The sequence below is a fragment of the Entelurus aequoreus genome, linkage group LG12 (assembly GCF_033978785.1).
Source record: "Entelurus aequoreus isolate RoL-2023_Sb linkage group LG12, RoL_Eaeq_v1.1, whole genome shotgun sequence".
Lineage (NCBI taxonomy): Eukaryota > Metazoa > Chordata > Actinopteri > Syngnathiformes > Syngnathidae > Entelurus > Entelurus aequoreus.
In genome coordinates this window covers 24,640,492-24,653,183 of record NC_084742.1, presented here as the reverse complement: position 1 = coordinate 24,653,183, position 12,692 = coordinate 24,640,492, and the positions used below count along the sequence as shown (strand labels likewise).

General features: G+C 37.3%; 1 protein-coding gene and 1 long non-coding RNA gene across 50 annotated transcripts in view; one reads left to right on the top strand and one right to left on the bottom strand.

Annotated features, from left to right (window-relative positions):
- LOC133661813 (receptor-type tyrosine-protein phosphatase delta-like) overlaps positions 1-12,692 on the bottom strand; it is a 660,250-nt gene that overhangs the window by 236,526 nt on the left and 411,032 nt on the right. The window lies entirely within an intron of this gene.
- Positions 2,894-12,692, top strand: part of LOC133661819 (uncharacterized) — a 49,379-nt gene continuing 39,580 nt past the window's right edge. Inside the window, exon 1 of the long non-coding RNA XR_009827998.1 lies at positions 2,894-3,027. This is a non-coding gene — a long non-coding RNA (uncharacterized LOC133661819). The remainder of the gene's footprint in view (positions 3,028-12,692) is intronic.

Below are 12,692 nucleotides of genomic sequence, written 5' to 3'. Positions count from 1 at the left end.
ATTTGATTTTGGTATATTTTTTTTACAAGAGCACTCTGCTATATTTAAGAACATTCTGCAAAAAAGCTAGTCAAATATCATCTCTACGACAGCTTTCTAGTGTTTTTAGGAATCTGCTGTAAAATGTGTGTCTATCACCAGTTGAACAGCCCAAATGATGAAAAAAAGAGGACCTAAAAATGGAACCTTTTGGAACACTGCTAGTATAACTAAAGAAGTTAAACAAATCACTTCTGACTACTGAAGTAAACACGCTACAGTAACATCTTAGTTACATAAATCCTATAACAAAAAAATGTAACAGCCAAAAAGGAGAGGACTTAAAGGGGAACTGCACTTTTTAATTTTTTATTTTGCCTATCGTTCACAATCATTATGAAAGACATGATGATGGATGTTATTATTTTTTGTATTTGCAATCTAAATATTAAATAAATGCAATCAAAAGTTTGCTTACAATGGAGCCTAGGGGAGCCGTGCAATTTCGCCTATAAAGCCCTTAAAATAACATCCAAACACCTCCATTGAGGTTTTATATACATGCTGTAAGTATATATGCAATGTAGTAACAGGCACATTTATAATAACATTTAATATTATACGTTTTTTGATCATTTTATTTATTTAAGCATTAATTTCAAAAACACATCACAAAGTTTGCTTTTTTTTTCTACATCACTGATTATAACTTACTGTAGACTTTATAAGAGCCAACAAACATAATAAAACATCACTCACTGTCTGCGGTCATTAGGATGCCGACTGCTAGGATGATCATATATTCCCATTTAAGTGAAGAATGACTCATAATCCTTACAAAGAAACGGAGTGGGGTCGTGGGGGAGCGCGCATCTTTTTGTGTCGTCCTCGCTGGTTTCAGGTTCTAAATGGCAAAGTGTACCAAATGATCGGAATACCTACTCAGACTTCTTCTGTGCAGGTGAGATGCACGATTTATGATGTAGAATACACTTTCAGGGAGCAAGGAAGCGAGGAAGCAGCAGACCACTCAATGTAAACGTAGGGAGACATGGTAGTGATTACGGTGCCGCTATAAATAGTTTGTCTGCGTTAGCGCTTATAATAACAATATCACTAATACCTGGTTAATATTCAAATCACGAAATGTAAATGAGTATTGCTGGCGGTTTAGAATGGTTATTTATTGGATTTTACGGGCGAAATAGAGGAGCTCCCATTGGCTCTGCTGTAAGCAGACTTTTATTTACAAGATAGAATTCATTAAAAAAAATCAATCCGTCGTCATGTCTTTTATAATGATTGTGAACGATAGGCAAAATTCCAAAAAAAGCGCAGTTCCCCTTGAAAGGGGTGCCTTGAGGAACGTCGCGGTTATTTAAACAGCAAGTTTGTTCTATGTTTGCTAGCAAAGTTAAAATGTCAATGGAAGAATCGGCCAATGTGTTTATAGTGGTCTAGAGCCCTCTATACAAAATAAGCACCATAGTGTTTTTTGAAATTTGCTGCAAAAATGTTCTCCCAAGTTTTGAACTGAACTGAGGGGCCAATATAATGTCATTACCGAGCCAAATTTGGCCCCTTGGCTGCCAGTTGAATAGCGGCTGTTACAGAACATTTTTGACTGCAATTTTGCAGCGTGTCCTTATAAAACAGCAGGATGATCTTTATTTTCTTGTGCAGTTAGTCCTTATAAACAGCAGAGAGGTCCTATCAAATGGAAGATCTTTGCCTGCATTTTTGCAGTGTGCCCTTAAAAACAGAAAATACCTTTTCGCCCGTCCTTTCTAGGCGCGCTTGGCTGGCGACCATAAACAAGTCAATCTCGATGTCGACCCAGGATTAGATATATCCGCTTAAGAAAGATCGTTATCACTCGAGTCCCGCTTGATGGGGAAATTAATTTTACGTTGGCTGCTTTACTTGATTAGGATTGTGCATAAGGCTTGGAGGGGTGTGGAATACAACTTGGAGGCACTTGTTTTTGACAAGTGCTTCTATTATTCATGGTGTTGTATTCAGATATCAGAAATTACTATTATCCATCCATCCATCCCATCCATTTTCTACGGCTTATTCCCTTCGGGTTCGCGGGGGGCGCTGGAGCCTATCTCAGCTACAATCGGGCGGAAGGCGGGGTACACCCTGGACAAGTCGCCACCTCATCACAGGGCCAACACAGATAGACAGACAACATTCACACTCACATTCACACACTAGGGGAAATTTAGTGTTGCCAATCAACCTATCCCCAGGTGCATGTCTTTGGAGGTGGGAGGAAGCCGGAGTACCCGGAGGGAACCCACGCAGTCACGGGGAGAACTTGCAAACTCCACACAGAAAGATCCCGAGGCCGGGATTGAACTCACGACTACTCAGGACCTTCGTATTGTGAGGCAGACGCACTAACCCCTGCTCCACCGTGCTGCCAATACTATTATTATTAATAAGAATAATTTAATGAAAATAACATTTAGTAAGGCTAGCATTTTTGCAGTTGGTCCATAAAAAGAGCATATAGAGGATCTTTGATCTGAAGCACAAAGTCCACTTTGGTTATTTGTCGCATCCACCACCTCGGACCTGCCGTCTTATTAACCACAGTGGGATGACATGTAAACGCTGCCAAAGGTCAAGTCAAATCGATGTAGCAAACGCTAAACATGTAGTTTTAGCGACATATTTTGTATGCTAGAATAGCCTTATTGTGACACACACACACACACACACACACACACACACACACACACACACACACACACACACACACACACACACACACACACACACACACACACACACACACACACACACACACAAATGTAGCCGCACAGCATGGCAAGCAGTGACACAAAGCTAATGCCTTGTCACACACACACTGTCAGCAGATTAGCCAGTGGATTACACCCTGGCCATTAGTTGTGCACACAGCGAAAGACCACGAACATGGAAAAGAGAAAGAACGGGAGCAAGACGCCATTTCAGAAATGGGCCGTGTGAGAGCTGTTGGGAGCTATCAGCGCTAATAATGTAAAAGATCAGGAAAAGGTAAATGGGTTTTTTTGGATTTCTTTCCAGTCACTGCTCATGCAGTCATTGGTTGGTCTACATGTCCATTATTACTGTGTCGTATAGGTTGGATGCGAGTTAGACAAGTTTTCACTCAATATCCATGTCATCATCTGTCGATCTACATGTCAATTGTTATACAATCAGAATACATAAAATGTATGGATTCATTTAAAGGGTTCATATTATGATTTTTTCTATATTTAAAACACTTCTTTAACATGTAATGGTGGTGCTTTGTTTCACATTTTGCATATATTTAGTTTTATGTGCAAATTAAAGCCACCTTCAGTCTATCTTATTTAAGCGCCAAAATCTTCCTCCAGATATTGAGTCTACTGACAGATACAAGTTAAAACTACACAGTATTTTTTTAAATTTTTTTTTTAGAAATTGCAACCGCAGAGGATTTTAGCATGCATGTGTATGTACGAGACAGTCTGCCCCACAACAAGAGGATAGAGAAAAATAAGGAACTTATTGGCTACAACTTTGGATGACAACTGAATAAAAATGGCAGAGCTATGGAGATATAAACGACTTGTTTGGAGCATTTTTTTTTTTGGAAGAAGGCACGACTATTATAGTAAAATCTCCGCCATGGTTTGATTTTTACATTTTCAGGAATCATGGGGATCGCAAATACACAAAAACAGGTACCAACAGGTAAGAAAAGTCGGTTTTGCATAAAAGGACCCTTAAAATCAGGGGTCGGCAACCCAAAATGTTTAAAGAGCCAAATTGGACCAAAAATACAAAAAAAAATCTGTCTGGAACCGCAAAAAATCAAAAGCCTCCTATAAGTGATATAATGAAGTCAACACATGATATAAGTGTCTATATTAGCTATATCAGCCTACTATCACAATTTGTGTCGCAGGCTGACACAAATCTTCGTTGACAGAAATGTTGAAATGTAATATTTATTCTACACATTTTTACAACATTTCAGTTCAGTTCAGTTTCAGTTTATTTCGAACATGCATACGATACAATGTAATACATCACACAATTCCAGTTGTTTCATTACAGCATGTCCGAAAAGGAGTAGGAAGAAGCAGAGCTTATTTAATCCTATCCCTTTTCATACCATAGCAATTTTATCCAATTTCCTTGTTCTCTGTAACAGAACACTGAACAAATAATTAAGAAATAAATAAAAGACCATAGTAAGCATAAAAATATTAAATACATAAATAATCTTTGTCTCAAATAAAAATTAAAAAAAAAAAAAAAAAGGGTTCAAGATGTTCATCATAATTCTTGTTCTGTGTACTTTGTGAACACTTGCAGTTTGAACCGTCTCTTAAACTGAATCATATTGGTGCTTTGTTCGATTTCTTTGTTTAATCCGTTCCATAATTTAATTCCACATACTAATATACTAAAAGTTTTAAGTGTTGTATGAGCATACAAATGTTTTAAATTAGATTTCCTCTAAGGTTATATTTTTCCTCTTCTGTTGAGAAGAATTGTTGTACATTCTTGGGTAGCAGGTTATAGTTTGCTTTGTACATCATTTGAGCTGTTTGCAAATGCACAAAATCGTTGAATTTCAATAATTGTCATTTAATAAATTAAGGGTTGGTATGTTCTCTATATCCAACATTATGTGTTATTCTAATTGATCTTTTTTGTAATACAGTTAGTGAATGAAGCGCACATTTGTAGTAGTTTCCCCGTATTTCTGCACAATAACTCAGATATGTAACACTAGTGAGCAGTAGAGAATATGAAGTGATTTTTGGTCTAGAACATGTTTTGCTTTATTCATTATTGATGTGTTTCTTGCTACTTTATGTTGTATATTTTTTACATGAGATTTCCAATTCATTTTATCATCTATTATTACACCCAAATATGTGTTTTATTTTACCCTTTTCATATTTACTCCTTCTATTTGTATTTGTGTTTGACTTTCTCTTCTATTGTTACCAAATAGCATTATTTTAGTCTTACTGAGATTCAAAGATAGTCTGTTTTTGTCGAACCACCTTCTTAATTTGTAAAATTTCTTCTGTTATTATTTGTATTAGCTTCTTTGTGTTCTCTCCTGAACAAAATGATGTTGTATCATCTGCAAATAATACTAACTTTAAGTCCTTTGTAACTTTACAAATGTCATTTATATAGAAATTGAACAATTTTGGTCCGAGTATTTATCCCTGAGATACGCCGCAAGATATTTTTCGCTCTGTGTAAAACATTGAAAAACTTTGGTAAAACGCAGGCTTCTCACAGGATGAGATAAGTCCTGGAAATTACTGGCTTAGAATGGCCAAAGTTATAGATGTGTGTGTCCAAGTTTAAGGAAATGCAGGATGTCTTCTTCTAATGGATTTATTTCAATCTATGCAAGCTGGGTAACGTTTGCTGTGGTCTATAACGGCACACAAACAACTATCAGACATGTAGGCAATATTAAATACAGATAATATGTCATGAGAAATGCGGATATAAATTAAATACACAGAGGACATAAGTAAAGGAAATTAAATGAGCTCAAATATACCTACAAACGAGGCCTAATGATGCAATATGTACATACAGCTAGCCTAAATAGCATGTTAGCTTCAATTAGCTTGCAGTCATGCACTGACCAAATATGCTTGATAAGCACTCCACACTCCAGTCAAAAACATCAACAAAGCTCACCTTTGTGCATTCACACACAGCATAAAACGATTGGTGGACAAAATGAGACAAAGAAGGAGTGGCATAAAACATATCTTTCTCTGGCATCGAAGAAAGTTATACATGTAAACAAACTACGGTGAGTTCACTGACCGCCAAAATTAGTAGGACAAAACAGCGCTCGCCAAATACTGTCATCTAAAAATCATGTTTAATATAAACAGTGGGAGTTCTAACAATTAGGGAGGTTTGTGTCATGCTGTCCTCCTACAGAAACCCTATTAAAACAAAATTATATTTTTTCCCCCATCTTTTTCTATTTTCATACTTTTTTGAAAATCTCCAGGGAGCCACTAGGGTGACACTAAAGAGCCGCAGGTTGCAGACCCCCGCTTTAAATTAACAAGCTAATCCTTGTTTTTTTTTAATACCCAACAATTTTTTTTTTTGTGGGTATACAACATTGGGGCTGTGATAGCAAAACAATTCAGATTCAACTGTCGAGAATTTGATAGCTTGACCACTTGGGGGCAGCACACCAAGATACATTCACATTGTAGCAAATGGAATTCTTGCAGATGAGTGTTTTAATAAGCACTTGCGATCATCGCTAGGCAACAATGGCTGTGCTTTCAGTTTGGCCTCCAAGTGGAGTCCTCTTTCTCCGTTTGCTTTTATTTCTACGATAATCGCCTTCGGAGCCACTTTGCGACATGTGACGCCACATAATTGCCTCGCCTGAGTCGCCTGCTGTGGGCTTCATTTAGTGCAGAAGTGGAGAGTGTCAAGTCAACAAGGCAGAGGGGGACGCTAAATGGAAAGGCTGATATCCATTCAGAGTGTTTAAAAAAAAAAAAGAAAGCCTTTTTATGTGTTCGGAACACAATGATTAGAAAAGCTGATTATTCACAGGGTGCATGTACGGCTGCTATGCGTGCACATGGTTGCGTGAGTGTGCACCCGAATGTGTGCGCGCTGTGTGAAATAGGCTAAAGCTCAGCAAGCAGTGGCGTGAGCAAGATAGAGAGGCAACTAAACCTACAAATCCCCCCACAGGATATTCTAGTTTATTAAGATAAAGGTGGACAAATGAGGGACTCTTTTAGTCGAGGACATGTGATTTATAACGCCGCTCTGATTGGCTGACGGGCTAACAAACCATAAAAACTCATTTCGTTTTTTAACACGCAAGTTGAGCCAAAGAGAGAGAGAGAGGGAAAAACTAATTCCCTTTGCCGTTTTACGAGCATTTAATTTGAAACAATTAAGATATTACGGCGTGGCAGATTCACAACGCTAGAGTGACAGCTGGGCGCCATCCCATAAAGCTTGGAGCCAGCGCCCACGAGGCACCTTGATACTCTGCTTACACTCTTGTGCAAAGGATGTTTCCTGTTACTACAGCAGTTTTCTACAGGAATCCTAAGGTATTATAATCAGTTTTAGGGAAACAATCTTACATTTCCAGTTCATTGGCGTAAGAATCAGGTGTCCCAATACGTTTGACCACTTATGTACATACATTTGTAGTTAAGTTAAAATGTCAGCTAACATGTTAATATCTCCTCTGCCAACTGTATGTGCCAAACTAGTACCTACAACGGATGTTTTAGACCTGAACCGCCAGCTGTTGTTCTGATTGACCGGCACATACTGTGTCAGGCCGACCACGTGTGACAGAGACCTGAATCAACTCTGAGGATATCTGATTACCAGGACGCAAATTCGAAGTGTGCCACTTTGGCAGAGAAAAATCTGTACTTAGTGTCAACTTAAGGGTACCAGACATCCTGCTTAAAGGGGACCTACTGTGTGATGAATTTAGTCCTTTCCGACTTACGTATGTTAAAACGTTGGATGACTAGTCCTGTTAAACAAAGTCAAAGCGTCAAATATTAAGTTTCATACATTTTGGAGTGAGCTTGCGCACAGTTTCGGAGGCCACTGCTCGCCGGGATTTGCAATGCGAGGTGGAAGCATTTATTTGGACATTTAGTACAATCGCATAGCCAGGGAGGGAAAAGCTCCTACCCCTCTGTTTCAGTCTGAGGAAACACAAAAAAAGGTAGGACAAAGTATTATTGTCCTCTAATCTTGCCATGCGCATTACAATGATAAATGTTGATAAAAGCAGCTGTTTTGTGCAGAGTCTGAATCGAGTCAGCAGGTGTACCTAATGGTGTGACCGGGTGAATCTATATAATGCCTAAGATGTTTATTTTTGAGTGTCTGGAAAGAAAATAGCCCCAACGACCTCAATATATATACTTTATTTAACAGTATACATTTTCAAAAGATTAATCGTGATACTTTTGGAGAGGGTCGGGGGTGGTTTCATTTGTAATCTGTGAATGCTTCCATAGTTGAACATCTTGTAGACAGACTCAAAAAACGTGACTGTGACTCTGGAGCAAGATTTATGCCAAATTTAAACCAAAGCATATCTAGACAACATAGGAAGTGTTTCTTCGAGCCGGCATATAAAAAGAACCATCCGAGGTTTTCTAGAGCAGGGGTTCTCAAATGGGGGTACGCATACCCCTGCAGGTACTTAAAGGTATGCCAAGGGGTATGTGAGATTTTTTTTAAATATTCTAAAAATTGCAACAATTCAAAAATCCTTTATAAATATAAATAAAAACCTATCTTTTTTTCCAAATAGTTCAAGAAAGACCACTACAAATGAGCAATATTTTGCACTGTCATACAATTTAATAAATCAGAAACTGATGACATAGTGCTGTATTTTACTTCTTTATCTCTTTTTTTCAACCAAAAATGCTATGCTCTGAATAGGGGGTACTTGAATTTAAAAAAAATTCACAGGGGGTACATCACTGAAAAAAGGTTGAGAACCACTGTTCTAGAGGAAAGTATCGTCCTATAACCCAAATATAGAAATAAAGTGTCCTTAAATAGAAGACAACGCTTTTTCAGACGTCTTATTTTCTGTTCAATACATCAATCAAAGCAGAGCATTATGCTTGTGTTGGCAAATACTGCATTTGTGCTACACGCAGGAGTACCTACATATAACCTAGCTTCAGCCAGGCCGCTATCGCTACAGCTGAACTCTGACTGGACGCGTCAGGCCACCAAAGAGATTACATCCAAAGTCGATGAGCATGTCGTACTTCCAGCTCAGATTGCCTGAACCCCCCCCATGATGCTGATAAACCGCCCGAAGCTTTGAGGGGATTCAAGGTGGCGATGGTGGAAGGGGGACGTGTAAGATGTGGCAAGTTTAACTTTAATTACTTACTTTTCAAAGAGGGATATAGAAGGCACAGTTGCATGCTTTGCAATGAGATTAGCCGCCGTTGGAGGCGTCGATAACATTGTAGGACTTTGATTTATTTTCACTGAAAGCTAGTAAAAGGCATGTTTGGCCAAATGGAACACAACAGAGCTGGATAAACATGACCAATATGGTTAAAGAAAACACCTTTTTTGTGCAACGCTGAAGTGGATGAAGTTGAAAATCAATAGGGAGTTTGTATTGGTAGAGCAAAATAATTGAGACTGATAAAACTAATGCACTGGCAATGCAAGAAGGTATCTTTCTCTGCAAGGGATCATTCAAAACTAATAGAACTCCTGCTCCAATAATTTGCCTGCAATTGGTTTATGTATATGACATTTGAAAATACGGCTTTCCCATCAGGCACAAGACACTAAAACAACGTAGAGATCTTGTTGAATTAGGTCCTGAAGTTGAGCAACTCAAACATAACGTTTAATCAATGTTGGGTTCTGGCATTATTTTGACAATTGCATTTTGGTGAATTCCCAAACAATATTATACAACACAAATATAACGTTGGAACAACATTCTTTTTGACGACGTTTGTTCAATGTCAGGTTGTGACGTTAATTTGACCGATGAAATTTGGTCATTTCCCAACCAACAATATGGACATCAATTTAAAAATACAACTATTTTGCAACATTGTTTCAAAGTCAGTTTTAAAGGACATGAATGTATAGTCAACGTTGTAAACATTGTCTTGTGCCTGCTAGGTTGATTTTTATTAATACAATTCTGACTGGTAGCTATCTTTGCGAGGTATCATTCAAACCAATAGAACATTTTCCCCAATTGAGATCATCATCAGCATCTTGTCACAGATGGCATTCAAAACTAATAATAATTTAAAAAACACTGACAGCCGCCTGCTAACAATGTTCAATTTACTATATCTTTCTTCGCTCTGTATCATTCAAAACCAATAGACCTCATGCTCCAATAGTTGTGACTTGTCTAACTGACTCAGGTAGCATTCAAAACTAATAGGGTTTGGATTATTTTAAAATTGTGACCGGCAGTACATTGACAATAATAAACATTGCTATATTTGCTAGGTATGATTCAAAACCAATAGAACTCTTGCTCTAAAAGTTGAGAACAGGCAATATATTGCCTCATTCAAAGATACTGAACAGAAGAAAAAAACAAAAAGGGGTAGAAAAGGTCAATATTATTCGAATGAGTAACTGTGTGTAAAAAAAAAAAAGTCTCTCATATCCAGACAACTAATGAAGTTTTTGGCATTCAATAGAATCAGCATGAACACAAATCTAAACGTAATACTGTGCTGTGTTGTTTTCTACAGTAGCTTTCCAAACATGACTTTGTTAACAGTGTTTATGGCGTCAGTAAAGCAGTAAAAGGCGACCGCTTTATCGATTTGTCCTAATTACAAGAGTCAGTAAAATTTATAGGTTTTAAGGCGTGCCAGGCACCACTTAAATGGCACGTTGGTTTTCAGCAGTTAATTGCATGCGATCAAATGATGCATTGTCCTTCAAGAACAAATGTGTGCAGTCTGAAGCAAACAGTGTTCCGTAGCAAGGCATGCAAGAGTCCATGCAGCAGTAGCCGCGCATATAAAGATAAGTGCTTCAAATACATTGAAATTTCAGTTCCGCCGTGCAACGTAACGATGCCAGCCAGCCTTGTTGATGCTGATTGCAGGCCTGCCAACTGGAGCCTCTCTGCACTTAGTAGATCATCGTAATTAAAACATAAATTGGAAGTATTGAGCGTAGGGTGAAGGGGGGGGGAAGATTCCGCCTGGGACACATTGATTTACGCATGCACTTGGAAACAATTGCTTTTGATTTGCACTGTGTTCAAAATATAAGAAGGCTATGTAAATAAAATCAATAGCAAACACTTTTGATCTTAGAGAATAGGTCGGGTTACAATCAGCAACCATATTTTACTAAGCAACAACTGGAAACTTCATTAGTTATACCACATGAAATGATGCTGCATCACATTGAATGGAAAAAGTTAACTCATCTAATTTACACAAAGAGGGTGAACTTTTTGTATTTTTAGTCTTTTGAGCATAATGCTTTGCTTTGAAAGGCATCATGATAGTGCATAAAAAATAGAATAATGATCAAGATAGCTCCTCTAATGTAACCAAATAAGGCTAGCTTGCTGTATATTTTGCTTTTTAAGCACACTGTCTTGCCTCGAAAAACAGGACATCATTGCATAACTTAAAAAAAATGCAACCAAAATAAACCCGAAACATAATACTTACACTGTAATTAAAGTTAGCTCATCTAATTTAACCGAATACAATCTATTTCTTTTTGTCCGCCTCTTCATGGTAGTACCTTGCCTGAAAAAAACATCCCTGTATCAGAAAAATATATATATAATATTTATTTTAATAATAACAATACATATTTATGTTGGAATGAGCTCTTCGAATGTAACCAAAAAGGTAAACTTCCCGTATTGTTTACATTGTCAGCATACTACTTTGGTGAATAACATAAATACCACAATACAATATTGCAACATTTTTCAAAAATAATACTAATACACATATTGATAAAGTTAACTCCTCCAGTGTAACCAAACAGTACAAACGTTCTCATTTGCTTGCCTATGTCTTGCCCTGAATTTTTTTAATCAAACAAATACATAAACTAAAAAAATACTTGTTTGTGTTGAAATGAGCGCTTTGGATGTAACCAAATGATGTAAACTTCCTATAATTTTTTGCATCTTCAGCATACTGCATTGGCAATATATAGACCACAATTTAATACGACCAAATGTTTAACAAATATTAATAATAAAATATATATTTAATTATGTTTAATCCTCTATTGTAACCAAATTATATCAACTTTGTAATTTTTTTGCTTTTGCCGAGCTTGGAAAAAAAAAAAAAACATAAAATGATAATAATGCAGCGATATTTACTGCCAAAATATATTGTAATGATAACGATAATAACAATACTACTACTACTAATAATAATAATAATAATCAAATGTGTAATAAAAATATCATTAGAAAATATCTTGGCCTTAAAACCATCACAATACAGCACACTACAGTAACTAATTATAGTCATGTAACCAAACAAGGTTGTAATTCACTATAGTGTCTTGCCTGCAAAAGTGCCACAATACTGTATGTAATAACAATAATAACAAATAAATTACTGCAACTACTATTACTAAGTTGGCCTTGCCATGACTTTTCCCTCAAAGTTCGGGGCTATGTCCTTTTGCTTTTTCTTGGTTAATATAGTGTGATGCAAGAACAGAAGCATGCTGCATGAGGTGCCATGTGGCATGGCTGGAGGAGCGTTACACTAATATAAATTAAGGGGGAAAAGGCTGAAGGCGCACACCTGAGCCCCTTTGTACAGACAAGGAGACATCTTGAAGTGAGCAGACGACATAACAATAATAATAATAAGACGCTATGACATGTCCAAAGCCGAACACTAATTATGCCCGCACTGCTGCAAACTGTCCACCACCACGATACTGAATTCTAAATTGAAGACATTTGTCACGAAAATGTCAAAGAAAACAATGGCGTGCAATCACAGCATATTGTAGCACCCCCAGACACAGTTGCATACATTGCATAACTAACATGACCACTGTCTTTCCGGCTTTAAAGGGAAACAGCACTTCTTTGGAATTTTGCCAATCGTTCACAATCATTATGAAAGACATGACAACGGATG